Raw genomic sequence first — 18,744 nt, forward strand, 5'->3', positions numbered from 1 at the left:
TCTAGGTATTTCTTGATTTCCTCTTTGATTTCTTCAGTGATCTCTTGGTTATTTAGTAACATATTGTTTAGCCTCCATGTGTTTGTGTTTTTCACGTTGTTTTCCCTGTAATTCATTTCTAATCTCATAGCGTTGTGGTCAGAAAAGGTGTTTGATATGATTTCAGTTTTCTTAAATTTACTGAGCCTTGATTTGTGACCTGAGATGTGATCTATCCTGGAGAATGTTCCGTGCACACTTGAGAAGAAAGTGTAATCTGCTATTTTTGGATGGAATGTCCTATGAATATCAATTAAATCTATCTGGTCTATTGTGCCATTTAAAGCTTGTGTTTCCGTAATAATTTTCTGTCTGGATAATATGTCCATTGGCGTAAGTGAGTTGTTAATGTCCCCCACTATTATTTTTTTAATTTTTTTAAATTTTTTAAATTTTTGAAATTTATTTTATTTTTTTATATAGCAGTTTCTCATTAGTTATCTATTTTATACATATTGGTGTGTATATGTCAATCCCAATAAGTCCCCCACTATTATTGTGTTACTGTTGATTTCCTCTTTTATAGCTGTTAGCAGTTGCCTTTTGCATTGAGGTGTTCCTATGTTGGGTGCATATATAATTGTTATATCTTCTTCTTGGATTGATCCCTTGATCATAATGTAGTGTCCCTCCTTGTCTCTTGTAACATTCTTTGTTTTAGAGTCTATTTTATCTGATATGAGTATTGCTACTCCAGCTTTCTTTTGATTTCCAGTTGCATGGAATATCTTTTTCCATCCCCTCACTTTCAGTCTGTATGTGTCCCTAGGTCTGAAGTGGGTCTCTTGTAGACAGCATATATATGGGTCTTGTTTTTGTATCCATTCAGCAAGCCTGTGTCTTTTGGTTGGAGCATTTAATCCATTCATATTTAAGGTAATTAGCAATATGTATGTTCCTATTCCCATTTTCTTAATTGTTATGGGTTTGTTTTTGTAAGTCCTTTTCTTCTCTTGTGTTTCCCACTTAGAGAAGTTCCTTAAGCATTTGCTGTAGAGATGGTTTGGTGGTGCTGAATTCTCTGAGCTTTTGTTTGTCTGTAAACCTTTTTATTTCTCTGTTGAATCTGAATGAGATCCCTGCCAGCTAGAGTAATGTTGGTTGTAGTTTCTTCCCTTTTATCACTTTAAATATATCATGTCACTCCCTTCTGACTTGTAGCATTTCTGCTGAGAAATCAGCTGTTAACCTTATGGGAGTCTCCTTGTATGTTATTTGTCGTTTTTCCCTTGTTGCTTTTAATAATTTTTCTTTGTCTTTAATTTTTGTCAGTTTGTACTTTGTGTCTCAGCATGTTTCTCCTCAGGTTTATTTTGCCTGGGACTCTCTGAGCTTCCTGGACTTGGGTGGCTATTTCCTTTCCCATGTTAGGGAAGTTTTCGACTATAATCTCTTCAAATATTTTCTCAGGTCCTTTCTCTGTCTCTTCTCCTTCTGGAACCCCTATAATGAGAATGTTTGTGAGTGTAATGTTGTCCCAGAGGTCTCTTAGGCTGTCTTCATTTCTTTTCATTCTTTTTACTTTATTTTGTTCCATGGCAGTGAATTCCACCATTCTGTCTTCCAGGTCACTTATCCGTTCTTCTGCCTCAGTTATTCCACTATTGATTCCTTCTAGTGTATATTTCACCTCAGTTATTGTATTGTTCATCTCTGTTTGTTTGTTCTTTAATTCTTCTAAGTGTTTGTTCTTTAATTTTTCTAGGTCTTTGTTAAACATTTCTTGCATCTTCTTGATCTTTTGACTCCATTCTTTTTCCGAGGTCCTGGATCATCTTCACTATCATTATTCTGAATTCTTTTTCTGGAAGGTTGCCTATATCCACTTCATTTAGTTGTTTGTCTGGGGTTTTATCTGGTTCCTTCATCTGGTACAAAGTCCTCTGCCTTTTCATTTTATCTATCTTTCTATGAATGTGGTTTTCCTTCCACAGGCTGCAGAACTGTAGTTCTTCTTGCTTCTGCTGTCTGCCTTTGCAAACTCAACATTTCTCGCCTCTAAGAACAGAAGCCAGGAAAGAGCTTAAATTTAAAGACTCTCTAGCTGTCTTCTGCCTGAAATGACCTGCATTTTCTCATATTCAGCACTTGTTTTCAGGGAGGCACTGCCTCTGTGCATCAAGGCCACAGGGTCCCATAACCCTCTCTTTTATTGTTCCCTAGGTCACCTCCCCTGACAGTGGCAGGTTATCTCTCCTAAAAGCCTCATCACTTCATTTGTTTTTTAAATTAACCAAAATCCCCTTATCTGCTTTTTATTTCTTTGTTTGTTGAAACTCCCATAATTTCCTTTAGACAGAGTGAGGACTAAGAGGATCTAGGTTTGCTCAAAGAGCTGACTTACTTGTTCCTACAAATCTGTATAACTAAGAGCATGTGTTTAAAACAGAAGGCATTTGTGTCCTCTCCTTCTATCACACAAAGAGCACAGCTATGTCATCTTGTCCTCATCATCTGTCAAAAACTACCACAGTGCTTAAGAATTTCACTTCCATAACTGCTGAGAGATGTTATGGGAATTGATGGAAACAAAAGAGTAACTCCTTAAAGGGAAATACTGTATAGTAAGTCCCCTACATATGAACCTTCAAGGTGCGAACTTTCAAAGATGCGAATGTGCCCAGAGAAAGGACAAAGAGAGACAAGAGGAAGAAGAAGTAAGTGAAGAACCAAAGAGATTCATGATGCAGGAAAGGACAAGGGGATTTTCTTTATTTGAGGAGGCATTGTTAGTTTTTGAGGCACAGGACCTGAACGTATAACAGTACATGAAGGTTGCAGCGGCCATTCAGAATGCAATCCAGTGTTACCGTGTCATCTGTGATGAGAAAAAAGAGCTACGAACCAGACATCACTGGATCATTCTTTCAAGAGGGTAGAAAGAATTGAATCGAGCAAGGAACCAGAACCTGTGCCATCAACATCAGGTGTGAGTGAAATTGCAGCTTGTCCTCCGTCTCCTGTTGCTGATGATCCTTCAGCTCTACCATCTCCCCCCTCCTCTCCCTCCTCAGGTCAGTAACTCTTCTTGCCTGTTCATTCGATGCCAGCCCCTGTGTGCCAGCTGTTGTACTGTACTACTGTACTTTTCAAGGTACTGTACTATAAGATTAAAAATGTTGTCTTTATTTTTTGTGTTTGTTTTTTATGTATTTTTTGTGTGAAAAGTATTATAAACCTATTACAGTAGAGCACTATTTAGTCGATTGTGTTAGCTGGGTACCTGGGCTAACTTTCTTGGATTTACGAACAAATTGGACTTACGAACACACTCTCAGAACGGAATTCATTTGTATGTAGGGGACTTACTGTAATATATTTATTAATGTATATATATTACATATAAGTGTATGTGCAATATATGTATTGTATATGCATATATCCCCTTTTTTTTAAATTTGAGAACCTATTGCTCTTAAACTCAAAACTATGAAGTACCCACTTATGTATATGGGTAGAAATCACCAATTCTTATAAAAATGTGCAGTCTAGTTAAAAGTTGGGTTTTTTAAATTTATTTATTTATTTTTGGCTGCGTTGGGTCTTCATTGCTGTGCGTGGGCTTTCTCTGGTTGCACTGAGTGGGGGGCTACTCTTCATTGCAGTGCGTGGGTGTCTCATTGAGGTGGCTTCTCTTTGTTGTGGAGCATGGGCTCTACGCATGAGGGCTTCAGGAGTTGTGGCTCACGGGCTCTAGAGCACAGGCACAGTAGTTGTGGCACATGGGCTTAGTTGCTCCGTGGCATGTGGGATCTTCTTGGACCAGGGTGCCAACCTGTGTCCCCTGCACTGGCAATCGGATTCTTAACCACTGTGCCACCAGGGAAGTCCCTAGTTAAAAGTATTTTTATATGGATAAGTAACATGACTATAGAGCAGAAAGTAAACACTGTATTACCAGGTTGTTTCCAGTTTCTGGCCAAAATCACCCCGAGGCCTCTGCATTTAATGAGGTCCCCTATATTCTCCTAGTTAAAGTGGTCATGTAGTTTATCACCCAAAGTGGTACATTATTGAGAAAGGGGCACTTTAGTAATGACTTCAGGGAAATAAGTATCAACTGGGACAGTCCTGGGCAAACCAACCTATGGCTGCTGTTATGGGCTGAATTATGTCCTGCACCAACCCACCCACCCCCACTCCCAAATTCATGTGTTAAAGTTCTAACACAGGGCTTCCCTGGTGGCGCAGTGGTTGCGCGTCCGCCTGCCGATGCAGGGGAACCGGGTTCGCGCCCCGGTCTGGGAGGATCCCACATGCCGCGGAGCGGCTGGGCCCGTGAGCCATGGCCACTGAGCCTGCCGCAACGGGAGAGGCCACAGCAGAGGAAGGCCCGCATACCACAAAAAAAAAAAAAAAAAAAAAAAAAGTTCTAACACAGTATCTCAGAACATGACCTTATTTGAAGATACCATCTTCACAGAGGCAATCAAGTTAAAATGAGGTCATTAGGGTGGGCCCTAATCCAATATGACTGGTGTCCTTATAAAAGGGCAAATTTGGAAACAGACACACATACAGGGAGAGCACCATGTAAACATGAAGAGAGCCATTGATAAGACAAGGAGGAAGAACTAGAACAGTCTCTTCCTCACAGCCCTCAGAAGGCTGCCAACACCTTGATTTTGGACTTCTAGCCTCCAGAACTGTGAGACAGTAAATTTATGTTGTTTGAACCACCCAGTTTGTGGTACTTTCTTACAGCAGTTCTAGCAAACTAATACAGTCATTCTACTAGTAAATCTCTTTCTGGTGTTGTTAGTTCCATATGGATTTTGATTACTTGCAACCAAAAGACCTTTGACTTCAAGACTTCAGGAAATCAATGTGAACAAGGAAAGGAGACATTGTCTAAACCACTTAGGACAGCAATTCAAGACAGCAGGAGTGCATGAGAGCTCACCAAGGAAGAGTGTGATGTTTCAACTCTGTTCTTTCTTAAGAATATATTCAGGGTGGAGAGAGTCTTAGCAACAGCAAGAATGCCCTCAATGTCTAAGATCATGATTGTGGGAGACTGTTATTCAGCATGTAGTTATTCCATTATTTCCCTCACTCATGGGACTTGCTTAACCTCAGGGTGGATCAAAAGAACTTCTCACTCTTTCACTTTGGCCTTAGGTGTATGGCTTGCTTTGGCTACTGGGATCTTAGCAGAAGTGATGCAAAATGAGGTTAGAAATGTATAAGAGCCACTGAACTCGCCCTCTTGCACCTCAGCCATCACACAAGATGAGCTTCCCTTGTGTGGTTCCTATTCAGCCTGGACCATAGTATTATTACACCTGGAATAGACCTGAGCCCTATGGACAGACACCAAGGCCAAGTGGACCCACAGCTTGCAGCAGAGCCAGCCAAGCCCAATCTAAATCAGCCAATCTGCAACCAACCCACATATGAGGAAGTAATAATAAATAATTGTTGTCATAAGCCACCAAGTTTTGGGAGATTTTGTTACACAGCATTGTTGTGGCAATTGCTAAATAATATACAGGACTTCACTTTATTGCAGATACTATTAATTGTGCTATGTGGTAACTAGTGTGCTGATCTTGGTGCAGATATCATGGGAGACCATATTCCTACCTTCAGGGAGCTTCTAGTTTGGAAGAGAAGATAAAAGCACATTTTAAAATTGGCAAATAATGCAAAGTAGTATTCATCTAAGTGCCAAGTAATTCAGCATTAAAGGCTGTAAAGAGCATTAACAGCAACACAAAGATCTTGGTCCCAACTGGGCCACGGATTACATAATCTATGCATGCCTATGACAAATAACCAAGGGAATAAAATAGTAACAATAACACAAATGTCATACAGCATAAATGAATAATTCCTTATTTCTCATGATCCTATCCTATTATTCATTCATAATTTTAAAATTACTGTGCATTTTGACTTTTCTCTCTATCTAGTCTCATGCAGTTTTCTAAACTTAGTAGGTAAAACTTTTTTGTAACTCTACCAAGAAAAAAAGTTTCTTTTTTTAGACCTGACCTGATGTTGGATCTTCAAAGAGGGCACATGGGTAGCTTGCAAAGCACACTTGCAAAACACACTCTGCAGGGAAAGGGGTGTAGGTAAATGTCTGTAAACACATCTCTGTGCTCTTCTTTAAAATTATCCTTGTAAAAGTTATTACACAGAAAATCCCACGGATGACTAATATTTAAATTGAATAAATATCCCACACATCATGGGAATCCCAGAAGCAACAACAGAGGAAAACAGCCAATTGACCTGTTCCACACTTCTGAGAAAGGGAACCAAAGACACTCATTAATCATTACCCAGCGAAAGTGATGAATGATTATTTGTCTTTTTTGCTTAACCTAATGACAAAACAGAACTACTATTAAGTTCCTTTTTGTGTATAATGCCACAAGTCATAGATTTGGCAAGAATGGGGGTGAGGAGATGCCCTGCTGATTTACTGCATCACCATGATCAAAAACAGCTAAAATATTAGGTCTGAATAATTAATATGGATTTCTCCATAGGTTACTTATTCCTTTGGTTACATATCTTCATTTTGCTATATTTTTGATAAGGAAATAATTAAGTAGTATAATTATTATCATTCCTTTAGTTCTAAGGATATGAGTAGGAGCAGATCATAGGGGAGACAGAATAAGAAACTAGGAATGGAAAATTGGAAAAATATGCAGACTTTAGAAGTCTGGACAGAGATGTATTTGAGAAACTAGATAGATATCTATAAACCAATAGATCCCAGGTACCAGAAACAGTCTACACAGTAGATCAGAAATCACATTTGAAATCAGATACCGCACTGAGTTGTTAGCAATGAAAGTAAAAACCACTTAAAACAGTGCCTCTCAAACTTGAATGTGCATACATATTGCCTGAGAATCTTATTAAAATGTAGATTCTGATTCAATAGTCCTGGGGTGGGATCTGAAATTCTGCATTTCTCACAAGTTTCCAGGTAATGCCAATGCTGCTAGTCCACATTCCACACTGAGGATCAGGAATTTAGTCTACCCAGAAATGGGGATATCAGAACATCAGGAAGTCAGTCCAGAGGTTGTGAGATAAAAACTCCAATCACAGTAAGCTAATGATGCCTTAAGCCTCAGCCAGGATGTTTTGTATCCCTGCTTCTTGCCAACATAGCAATCAATCCCAGGGCACAGAGAGCCCAGGGTCCATAGATGGAAGTAGGTAATCCAGGGGAAGTAAGTAAAACAGATTTTAGAGGTAAACACAAGGGTAAGTGCCAATATCATCCAATACAAATGTGAAATCAAACAATTATACATCAACTCCCACATTCTGATTTTAATGGGGCCCCAGAAATTCAGTGTATTTTTGATATATGTAGTAGAAAAAGTTCTGGGTGAGCGTCACTGACTTATTTAACTCAGAATAATTGTCAGAGTTTTAATTCTGATCTAACACTCATCAGCTTTGTAACACAAATCAAGTTCACTCGGTCTCAGATTCCACACCTACAAAATGGGGGATAATAAGAATACTGACCTCACTGAAGTATCGTGATGACCAAATGAAACATGTAAAGGTCTTAGAAGAGTGCCTGGCACAGAGGAAACAAGAAATGCGTGCTATTAAAGCAAGACCTTGCCATGGTATTTCTTCAACCTCCTCTCTAGGAATGCAGGGTTACAGAGCTTTAGGGCTGAGGTGATGACTCTAAGCCAGGTAAGAACTTACCAGAAACTTCTGACCTGGCCCCCGCCTGGCTCTTTACACCCATGGACATAGGGGTATAATATCAAAGCCTCAGTGTACTTGGCACTTTCTTTTTATATCTAAAGTCTATTTGGGGGGGAAATATCTTATTCCTGCTTTCTCATCATTCTCTTTTCACCGTTTCCAATCTCAATTACTTCTTTTTTCCTCTCCATTATTAACATATTCGCTGTAACCTTCTAGATGTTAGTGCCCTGTATTTGGAAAGGTACGAGTTAAGATCGTTGACTATTTTATGAAAATATAACTTAAGGAGAAAAATTTAGGGATATGCATTCCGGTACAAATAATTTTTAGATTCCTCCTACCATCCCTTCATTTAGCCAATTATGCATCCAATCTAAATTTTAACGATTCTTCACATACAATTTTTCTTGAATCTGCCTCTTTCTTTTTTGGGTGCCACCTTCCTTCTGTACTCTATGGCTCTCATGTCATAACTTGTAGATAAATACAGTTATAGTCTCTCATCTCTAATCATAACCCTATTTCAGGCTCTCAGTGGCCCATTGCTTTATCCACCTTCCTAAAATACTACTTTGTGTGAAATTTCTACTCTTCCTGAGAATCTTTTCTTCCACATCAAGCCTAGACTCTTTTGCCCACCATAAGCTAACCTGTCTATGTGACCCATCTGTATCTCACCCATCTTTCAAAGAAATAAATTGTGCATCACCCCATTCACCTACCACGCTGTCCTTAGTTGTCATCATCCTGTGCTTTGTTTGCCATCTTTTCCATTTGACTCTAATGACCACAAAGCATTCCCAAAGATATGCATGAAGTGAATTCCATGAATTTGACTGGCAGTTGACTGGGGCACACACATTAAGAAAAGAAAAACAGAAAGGACCCAAAAATACATTTACCCTTGTCTTTTCCTCAAAATTATGATCTCAGCTGAAGATTTACACAAAAGTGACATATACCAAAGTGTGTCATAGTTTAGAACAAAGTCTCATATTGGAAATGAATCCTGTGACTGACATACTATCCATTGTTTGACCACAGGTCAACATATCTGAGCTGAACATGATCCTGACACCCTGCCTGAGATCCCATTACCAGGCTACACATGGGTACATAAAGCTGTCGGACTGTTATTTTAAAAGACGGGCAAGGAAGAACATGATGATAGGGGTCAACTGCTGCTAGGAATATAGCTTTATGGCATGATAGAGCTGTTTAATGGTCCATTGATTGTTCTTCAAGACACCTGAGGTGTTTAAAGCTTTAGCCACCCAGGGTGTATAAAAGACCAGTAGTCAAACTAGATAGCTTTAAGTACCTTCTTTCAAAGTCCTTTTTCAAATATCAAAGCTGAATTTAATAATTATATTTTCAAAGTTCAGGTACAAAGAAGACTGATACAGATGGAAAAGGAATAGCAAAAATACTTCTCCACTCATCACTCGTATTAATAAAGAAACATCATGTACAATTTATATTCTTCTACTCTTTTGAAATTAGTGGCATTGTTTCTAACATTTTCCTTCTATTGAATTGCCATGATTAGGAAATATGAGGCTATTTGAAAAGAAGTCTCTCCCACTATTACTTTTTAAAAAATTAATAACCAAAGACTTACTCCTCAGAAGAGATGGATGGATGGATGGATGGATGGATGGATGGATGGATGGATAGATAGATAGATAGATGGATAGATAGATAGTTAGATAGATCTTAACAAGTTAGGATTATTCATCTGCGACACTAAACACTCAAGTGGAATTGATACCATGGCTCTCTCTCACTAACAAAGACACTGATACATGCTGTTAGGTTCTATGCTTGTGTCTTCAATATAAGTCCCAATTTAAATAGAAAAGAAGGGATGAATAAAAGAAGGCCAATGGGAAGAGGAACAAAGGGAGAGAAAATAACATTTATTGATACTCCTATGCATCAGGCGCAATATGCTGCATGACTTTTCACATTACTTGACAATCTATTTCCAACTCAAGCTTAAAGGAGAGCATATGAATAACTCACAAATTTGAATTCCTATTTGGAGCATTCATGTTTCAAATTCAGCCCGATTTGGTCAATGTATTACTTTATTCTCCATTAGCATTCTACCGCATTTATGACAGATTAATCCACACTTGTTTTTAAACCAATGTGATAAGCATTTTACAGAACTTTTCTGCTCAGGCACACTATTTTTTTCATGCCAACTTTTTATGTCTACTCCTCATAGGTAATACAGATTATTTCTGACACCTATATAATATTAAATAAAAAGTAATTTAGAGAGTTTTCCTATTATAAAATCATAGATAATAAATGCTTCTAGTTTAAAACATAACTATATCAGCCGGTGATATAGCCTTTCCCTACTTCTTAGTAAAGTACCTCTGAAGAAACAGAATAAACAAAACTTCAGAACAATACTGAAAACAAGAAATGAAAGTCAAGGCATTACCAAAACTTAGAAGATTTACACTAACTTCAGACTGATGAAACTGGACCAAAATTTCAAACACTGGCTCTGCACATTATACCATGAGAAAGAGTGAAATCTATTAACTGGAAAAGAGCCAACAGTCTCCCACCACAACTACTTACACTGCAGATCAAAAAATACCAGGTCTATGTATCAAATAGGGAGCTGGGCAGCGGGGCACAGCGAGGGTCGGGGTGGGGTGGCACCCTGCATGCTCACAGCAATAGATCCACAGTTAAATCTCCAGGTGAAGGAACCGTCAGGGAGAGGCCTGCTCACAGCACATACTTACAGGAGTAGGTTTTCATATACAATGTTGAGGGTGTCAGAAAGAGAAGATTCCTTCTCAGTCCAACAAAATTGAACAAATAAAAACCTGCTAACACTGGGCATTGGGTTGGGAACAATTGGGAAAGTATCACAGAGCTGTAGGTCTGAGGAGGTCGTTTAGTAACATCCTTGCAAATAATGAGATACAGGGAAATTCACTCACCCTATCTTTTGGCAAAAACTTAAAAATAAATTGATGAAGAAACATCAACATTGGACCTATGGGGAGAAATAGTCCCACAGGTAAGGAATAGTATAGTACATAGTGAAGACAGTCCAATAAAACCAAACCAAAAAAAAAAAAAAAACCAGAAAACTTTGGTTTTCCTTGGTACATTTTTAAAAAACATAATTTTTATGAAGGTGAATAAGAAAGCAATAGGAGAACTCCTGAGCATATATTCAGACAAAACTATAATTCAAAAAGATACATGCACCCTTATGTTCATAGCAGCACTGTTCACAATAGCCAAGACATGGAAACAACGTAAATGCCCATCGACAAATAAATGGATAAAGATGTGGTACATATATACAATAGAATACTACTCAGCCATAAAAAGAATGAAATAATGCCATTTGCAGCAACATGGACGCAACTAGAGATTATCATACTAACTGAAGTCAAAAAGAGAAAGACAAATACCATACGATATTACTTATAGTGGAATCTAAGGGGCTTCCCTGGTGGCGCAGTGGTTGCGCGTCCGCCTGCCGATGCAGGGGAACCGGGTTCGCGCCCCGGTCTGGGAGGATCCCACATGCCGCGGAGCGGCTGGGCCCGTGAGCCATGGCCACTGAGCCTGCACTTCCGGAGCCTGTGCTCCGCAACGGGAGAGGCTACAGCAGAGGGAAGCCCGCATACCACAAAAAAAATAAAATAAAATAAAATATGACACAAATGAACTTCTCTACAAAAGAGAAACAGACCCACAGACATAGAGAACAGACTTATGGTTGCCAAGAGAGGTGGTGGGGGAAGAATTGGGAGTTTGGGATTAGCAGATGCAAACTATTTTTATACATAGAATGGATAAACAACAATGTCCTACTGTATAGCACAGGAAACTATATTCAATATCCTGTGATAAACCATAATGGAAAAGAATATGAAAAAGAGTGTATATCTATGCATAACTGAATCACTTTGCTGTACAGCAGAAATTAAGACAACACTGTAAATCAACTTCATTCAATACTTCATTAAAATAAATTTGTTTTAAAAAAGAAAGCAACAGGAGAGAACAAATGAGATGAAAATAAATGATGATGAAATTTTAAAGGACAACGGCGAAATAACGGAGGATTTTTAGAAAGTGAAAAACACAGCAGAAGAATTAAAATGTACAGAGGAGGTAGTGATGGACATAACTTGTTAACATGAACAACCAAACCTATGGAGGATAAGACAATCTTGAGGAAACTCTTAGAATGCAGAAAAAAGTAAGAAACTGAAAATAATGAGAAAAATGGTAAGAGATGTGAAGAAAAAAGACTGGCGATCCAACCTAAAATAAGACATCATATAATTTTCAAAATGTGTTCTTTGACATCTAATCTCTGCTCTTCTTTAGAATTACCTTACATACACCTTTTTAATGTCTCCACACTTATTCTCACAAGCATTTGTCCGAGACTATTCTGCTGATTAATGAACAGTTAACAGTTCAGATGCACCACTAAGATGTAAGAACGCATGTGGAGAAACCAGACAAATGGGAGGGAAACAATAATCAGATTCACAACTGAGGAAGTTTTTCCTGATTAAAAACCAAAAACACTAGTGTTTCCAGTTAGTGAAGGTTTACTGCCTTTAAGAAATGTAACCTACACATAGATGTATCCCAGCAAAATACTTGAATAAAGAATAAAATTAAAGCTCCACAAGTATTCAGCCATATATTTAAAAAAAAAACAAAAATCAGGACAGCCACTAATTTCTATTCTGCTACCCTAAATATCTGAAAATGATGGAACAATGTCTACAGTCACTTCAGAAGAAAAAGATTGTTATCTAAGAATTTTATAAATTTTAAAAATTACAACAGCATTAAAATGTAAAATAGGGAAAAACCTGACAAAAGATGCACAAGACCTGTATATTGAGTATTTTAAAACATTTCTGAGACATGAGACATGTTTTTACAGTAAATAAATGGGAAGTATACCATATTCATGGTCAAAAGACTCAATGTTGTTAAGATGTCAATTCTCCTTGAACTGAATTCAAGATTCAACATAATCCCAATAAAATCCCAGCAGGTTTTTTTGGTAAAAATTCTACCATTCTATTCTACCATTCCTATGGAAATGCATAGGACCTATTACAGCCAAAAAAATAAAAAAAACTTTCAAAAAGAAGAACAAAATTAGAGTCCTAACACTACCTGACCCCAAGCATTATTATTAAGCTATAACAATCAAGAGGGTGTGGTATTAGCATAAAGATAGACAAATAGATCAATGGAACAGAAGAGAAAATCCAGATAGACCCACATATATATGGACAACTAATTTTCAACAAAGTTGCAAATACAAATCAGTGGGAAAAGAATAGTCTTTATAATAAATAATGTTGAAATGATTGCATAGCCATATAAAAAATGAATTTATAGAAAAACCACCTCAAAATGGTTTATAGACCTAAATGTAAAGCCTGAAACTATAAAACTTTTCAAAGAAAACATACAAAATCTTTGTGACCCTGGTTAGGTAAAGGTTTCTTAACTGAATCAATTAAAAATATTATAAATTGAGCTTCATCAATTAAAAGCCTTTGCTTTTCAAAAGACACTGTTAAGAAATGAAAACACAACCACACTGAGAGAAAATATTTTCAAGTCATATATCTGATAAGGGACTTGTATCCAAAATACCAAAACAACCCTAAAAGCGCAATAGTAAGAAAATAAACAGTACAATTTTTAAAAGGGCAAAAGTTTTGGGAGCTTCCCTGGTGGCGCAGTGGTAAAGAATCGGCTTGCCGATGCAGGGGACATGGGTTTGAACCCTGGTCAGGGCAGATCCCACATGCCGCGGAGCAACTAAGCCCATGCGCCACAACTACTGATTTATAGATTTATGTAAGAAAATGTTTTTGTTTATGTGTGCATTTTCTATGAAACTTTTTTAGTCCCTGAGAATCCTAAAGAATTATCATTTTAAAAACAGACATTTATTACATTTATAGATCAATGGTACAGGATAGAATACTCAGAGATAAACCCATGCACATATGGTCACCTAATTTACGACAAAGGAGGCAAGAACATACAATGGAGAAAAGACAGCCTCTTCAATAAGTGGTGCTGGGAAAACTAGACAGCTACATGTAAAAGAATGAAATTAGAACACTCCCTAACACCATACACAAAAATAAACTCCAAATGGATTAAAGACCTAGATGTAAGACCAGACACTATGAAACTCTTACAGGAAAAACGAACAATCCAATTAAAAAATAGGTGGAAGACCTAAACAGACATTTCACTGAGGAAGACGTACAGACGGCCCAAGAGGCACATGAAAGGATGCTCAACATCACTAATCATTAGAGAAATGCCACAACAAATGAAGCCCGCGTGCCTAGAGGCCGTGCTCCGCAACAAGAGAAGCCACCGCAAAGAGAAGCCCATGCACCACAACAAAGAGAAGCTCCCGCTCGCTCGCTGCAGCTAGAGAAAGGCCGCGTGCAGCAGCGAACACCCAACGCAGCCAAAATAAATGAATTACTTTATTTTAAAAAAAAAAAAAGGGAAAAGTTTTGAACAGCTATTTCATCTGTTCAACTGATAGGAAATCAATTTAAATATTTTCAACATCATTATCATTAGGGAAATGCAAATTAAGCTACAAGGAGATACCACTGCACACCTAATAAAATGGCTAAAATTTAAAAGACTAAGCATACTAAGTATAGACAAGGATGTAGAACAACCAGAACTCCCACACCCTGCTGGTAGTAATATAAAATGAAATAGAACTTTGAACAACTGGCTGGATCATACGAAGGTAAACTTACACTTACTGTGTGATCCAGTCATTCCATTCTAGGAATTTACCCATGGGAAATAAAACTTAAATCTATACAAAGACTTGTACAGGAGTATTCATAATAGTTTTATTTGTAATAGCCAAATCCTGGAAACAACCCAAATGTCCATCAATGAATGAATAACCAAAGTGTGGTATATCTGACAATGGAATAGTACTTACTAATAGAAGGGAATAAACAATCAATACACAATACAACATGGATGAATATCAAAATAATGATGCTAAATGAAAGAAGCCAGACAAAAATGTGTAGATACCATATGATTCTATTTATTCAAAATTCTAGAAAATGCAAACTAATCTATGTGACAGAAGCAGAATTGTGGTTTCCTGGAGACAGAGGTGGGATGGGGGATGCGGCAAAAAGGACAGATTACAAAGGGGCATGAAGAAACTTTTGGGTGTGATGGATATGTTCATTATCTTGATTGTGGTGATGCTTTCACAGGCATATACATATGTCAAGATTTATCAAAATGTCCTCTTTAAATATTTGCAGTTTATTTTGTTAAATGATATCTCACTAAAGCTGTTGTTTTAACTCTTTAATCAAATAGTATTTATTTTTTAAAATTCTATATATTTAATAATATCTATATCACTATTATATCGCATAGTAAAAAGAAATAGAAGTAATTCACCTCAGTGGCTTTAATTAATTTTATTTATACATAGTTCATATAAAATCTAAAATTTTTCCTTTCAGTTTACTAGTTCTCCAGCAACTTGCATTTAATATCCACCAACGGCTATAGGTTTTCATATATTAGCATTTATCCATCCTCACTACTACCATTATCATCAATAACTCAAGCACATATACACATTATCACTCACTTACATTGAATCCTAGGACTTCATCAAGAGTTAGGATTCTTTATTACAAACACTGTCCCTACCACCTTGTAGTGGATGTTGGACACACAATCTAAACCGTAGGGGAATCTCAAGCTTATGTCATTCATTCCTTAAGGAGGAGTGCTGGCTGGATCATGTCTAAGAAGACACTGGCCTTGGTTCTGGAAGTGGATCTTTATGTGTTAAAAAGAAAGAGCTTTTGTCTCCTTATTAAATGGTATCTTTGTGTCTTGCTCTCCTTGAGTTTAATTTTCATTTTTGGAGCACTTGTCTTTTATATATCCGGTGTATTATGACGGGCTTTGAGTGGGATGTTTACAAAGTAGGAACCAGAAAAAGAATCAAGGGAAAGAAGAAATTATCCTGAATAAGTTAAGCTTTTCTTGTTTGGGAAAAATTTGCCAAAGATATTTTTTTAAAAAAACAAAAAAACTGAAAAAGGGTCCCAGATATATTCCCTAATCAGAGGTCCCCTAGTCTGTGAGCCGACTCAAGCTAAGATTATACCCATGGAACTGAGATGGAGATTGTGGCAAGTCATTTAAGACTTTATCCAGGGGTCACCTAGGTAACCCTGAAGTGGCTACCCTCATGGGGCTAAACTGGCTATAATGAAACTTTTCTATAACCAGTGCTAAAATGAGAATGCATACGAGTAATGACTTGGCCCAATTTAAACATATTCCAAAGGTTGGTACAACAGAAAAAGAAATTGATTGGGAGCCTGGTGACCTGCTTAGGGTTTCTAGAAATGTTTCTGCAATTAGCTAACTGTGACCTGGGGCATATCCCTTAATGTCTTGGGATATTAATTTCTTCATAAATTTAAGATGTTGGACTCACTTTATAGAATCACTTCCAGAGCTATAATTCAAGATCCATTCCTATATACTTTCTTTTCTGTCATTCTGTTTTTCTATAACATATGAAAATACATGTATCTAAAATTAAGGGAAATATAGGACATAAAGAGAAAGAATATGATGGTATTTATATATGAGAGCCAGCTATTCAATGATCAAGTATTGATTAAGCACTTATAGTACATAGTTGTATATTGTGTTTATAGAATAAGTGGAGTGCTAGTAATTGGTCAACATGTTTTTTTTTTTTAATTTACAGGCTCAAAGGTGAAATGAAAGGCATTTCCATTGATACCAGTTTTTATAATGTAAAACTTTTCAAAACATGAAATTTTAAATTATTATCATTCCAATCCATTCATAATCATAACATATTTCAGAATGCCTTGAGGAATCCAGAGCCCTGCCCTCTAAGAGTCTGCCTTCTAAAGAAAAAGCAAGTACTTAATAACATCTACTCTGTTTGGGTCATACATGGTCATTGAACAGAGAAGAAAAACCCCTAAATATTTGTGGTTAAAGTTCCTGCCAAAATGTAGCTTTTCTAAGGAGGCCCCCAACCACAAACCTACAGTTAAGGATTAACCTCTACAGTCTAATAATAATAATGCTAAGTGTCCCTTCAAGTGGTAAAGATTAGTATTTCAGACAAGAGATTACAGTTGAATTTAAAGCTCAAAAAAAAAAAGGACTAAAATCTAAGATTAAGGGAGAATTCTCTTCGAGTTTCAATGACTGGGCAGAGGTTCAGAATTGGAGCTCTCTTAAAGAGGCACTATTTCTCTTAAAGAGGCACTATTTCTTTTTGAAGTGAACATGCAGCAACATCTCTTAGTGAGCAGACCTTTTACTGGGTTAGGATTATTCTCTTGCCATAGGTATACACTGAAGAATAGAAAAGTGCATTACTTTGGTAAAAAGGAAAATTTCCAAGGGTAAATAAACATTATATAAAAATTATAACATTAAATAATATTATTCTAAAGGGTTTAATCTTTTCAGAAAGAATAGAAAAACATACACACAGTATATTTTTCAAACATCATTTTTTCACCATTTTTTTTCACCTAGAGATCTGGATCCAAATTCACTTTATCCAAGCAAATCTATTTATCTATTTCATTTCTATTATGGGGGGATATTTGATCATTTATTCATTCAGTAAATATTTAATGGATTACTTCTATGTGGCAGACAGCATAATGATTGTGGTTGACAGAGGAAAAGGGAAGATACTGGTATGCAAAGACACGTTCCTGGTTGTAGAGGATTTCATAGACCACTGGGGAGGACAGATAACTAGAGTAGGAAAGATCCTCTCATTGTTCCAGACAGTTGCAGAGAAGGCTTTACAGAGAGGTATCGTTTGACCTGAACCTTGATGAAAGGATTACCAGGAATTAGTATAGGCAACAGGGGAAAGAGGATTCCAAGCAAAGACATCAGCATGTGCAAAAGCTCAGACAGTGGCATATCCATGGTGCTTTCTGAGATAGGAAAGTCTTATGGTATGGTTTCAGCATTTGGAAAGTTGGCACAGGAAGGTGAAAATATAACCATAAATTTATATATCTATATAGTTATATGGAGATATATACCATAAAGTTAGATGGGGGGGGGCAGACCTTAAAGGGCACTGAACACAGTTTAAGAAGTTCAGATGTGTACTTATTGGCAAAGAGAGAATATTTGCAAAAGACATCAGATAAGGAACTGTTATCCAAAATATACGAAGAATTTTTTTAATGCAATGATCAGAAAAAATTTTTTAAAACCACCTGACTAAAAAATGGGCAAAAGACTGTAACAGACACTTCACCAAAGAAGATATATGGATGTCAAGAAAACATGTGAAAATATGTTTAACAATATGTATCATTAGAAAAAACTGAAATTAAGGCAATAATGAGATACTTCTGCATAACTATTAGAATGACCAAAAGCCAGAAAACTGACAACATCAAATGCTGACAAGATTGTGGAGCAACAGGAGCTCTCATTCATCGCTGGTGGGAATGCAAAATGGTACAGCCACTTTGGAAAACAGTTCTGTGATTTCTTACAAAACTAAACATACTCTTACTGTATGATCCAACAATCACGCTCCTTAGTATTTACCGAAAGTAACTGAAAACATATGTCCACACAGACACCTGCACACCAATATTCGTAACAGTTTTATTCATAATAGCCAAAACTTGGAAGCAATCAAGATGTCCTTCAGTAGGAGAAAGGAAACTGTGGTCCATGCAGACAGTGGGATACTATTCAGCCCTAAAAAGAAATAAGCTATCAAGCCATGAATGGATATGGAGGAAACTTAAATGCATATCACTAAGTGAAAGAAATAGTCTGAAAAGGCTACAGACTGTATGATTCCAACTACCTGACATTCTGGAAAAGGCAAAACTATGGAGA

Source organism: Physeter macrocephalus, chromosome 20 (assembly GCF_002837175.3).
Source record: "Physeter macrocephalus isolate SW-GA chromosome 20, ASM283717v5, whole genome shotgun sequence".
In the NCBI taxonomy this organism is placed as follows: Eukaryota; Metazoa; Chordata; class Mammalia; order Artiodactyla; family Physeteridae; genus Physeter; species Physeter macrocephalus.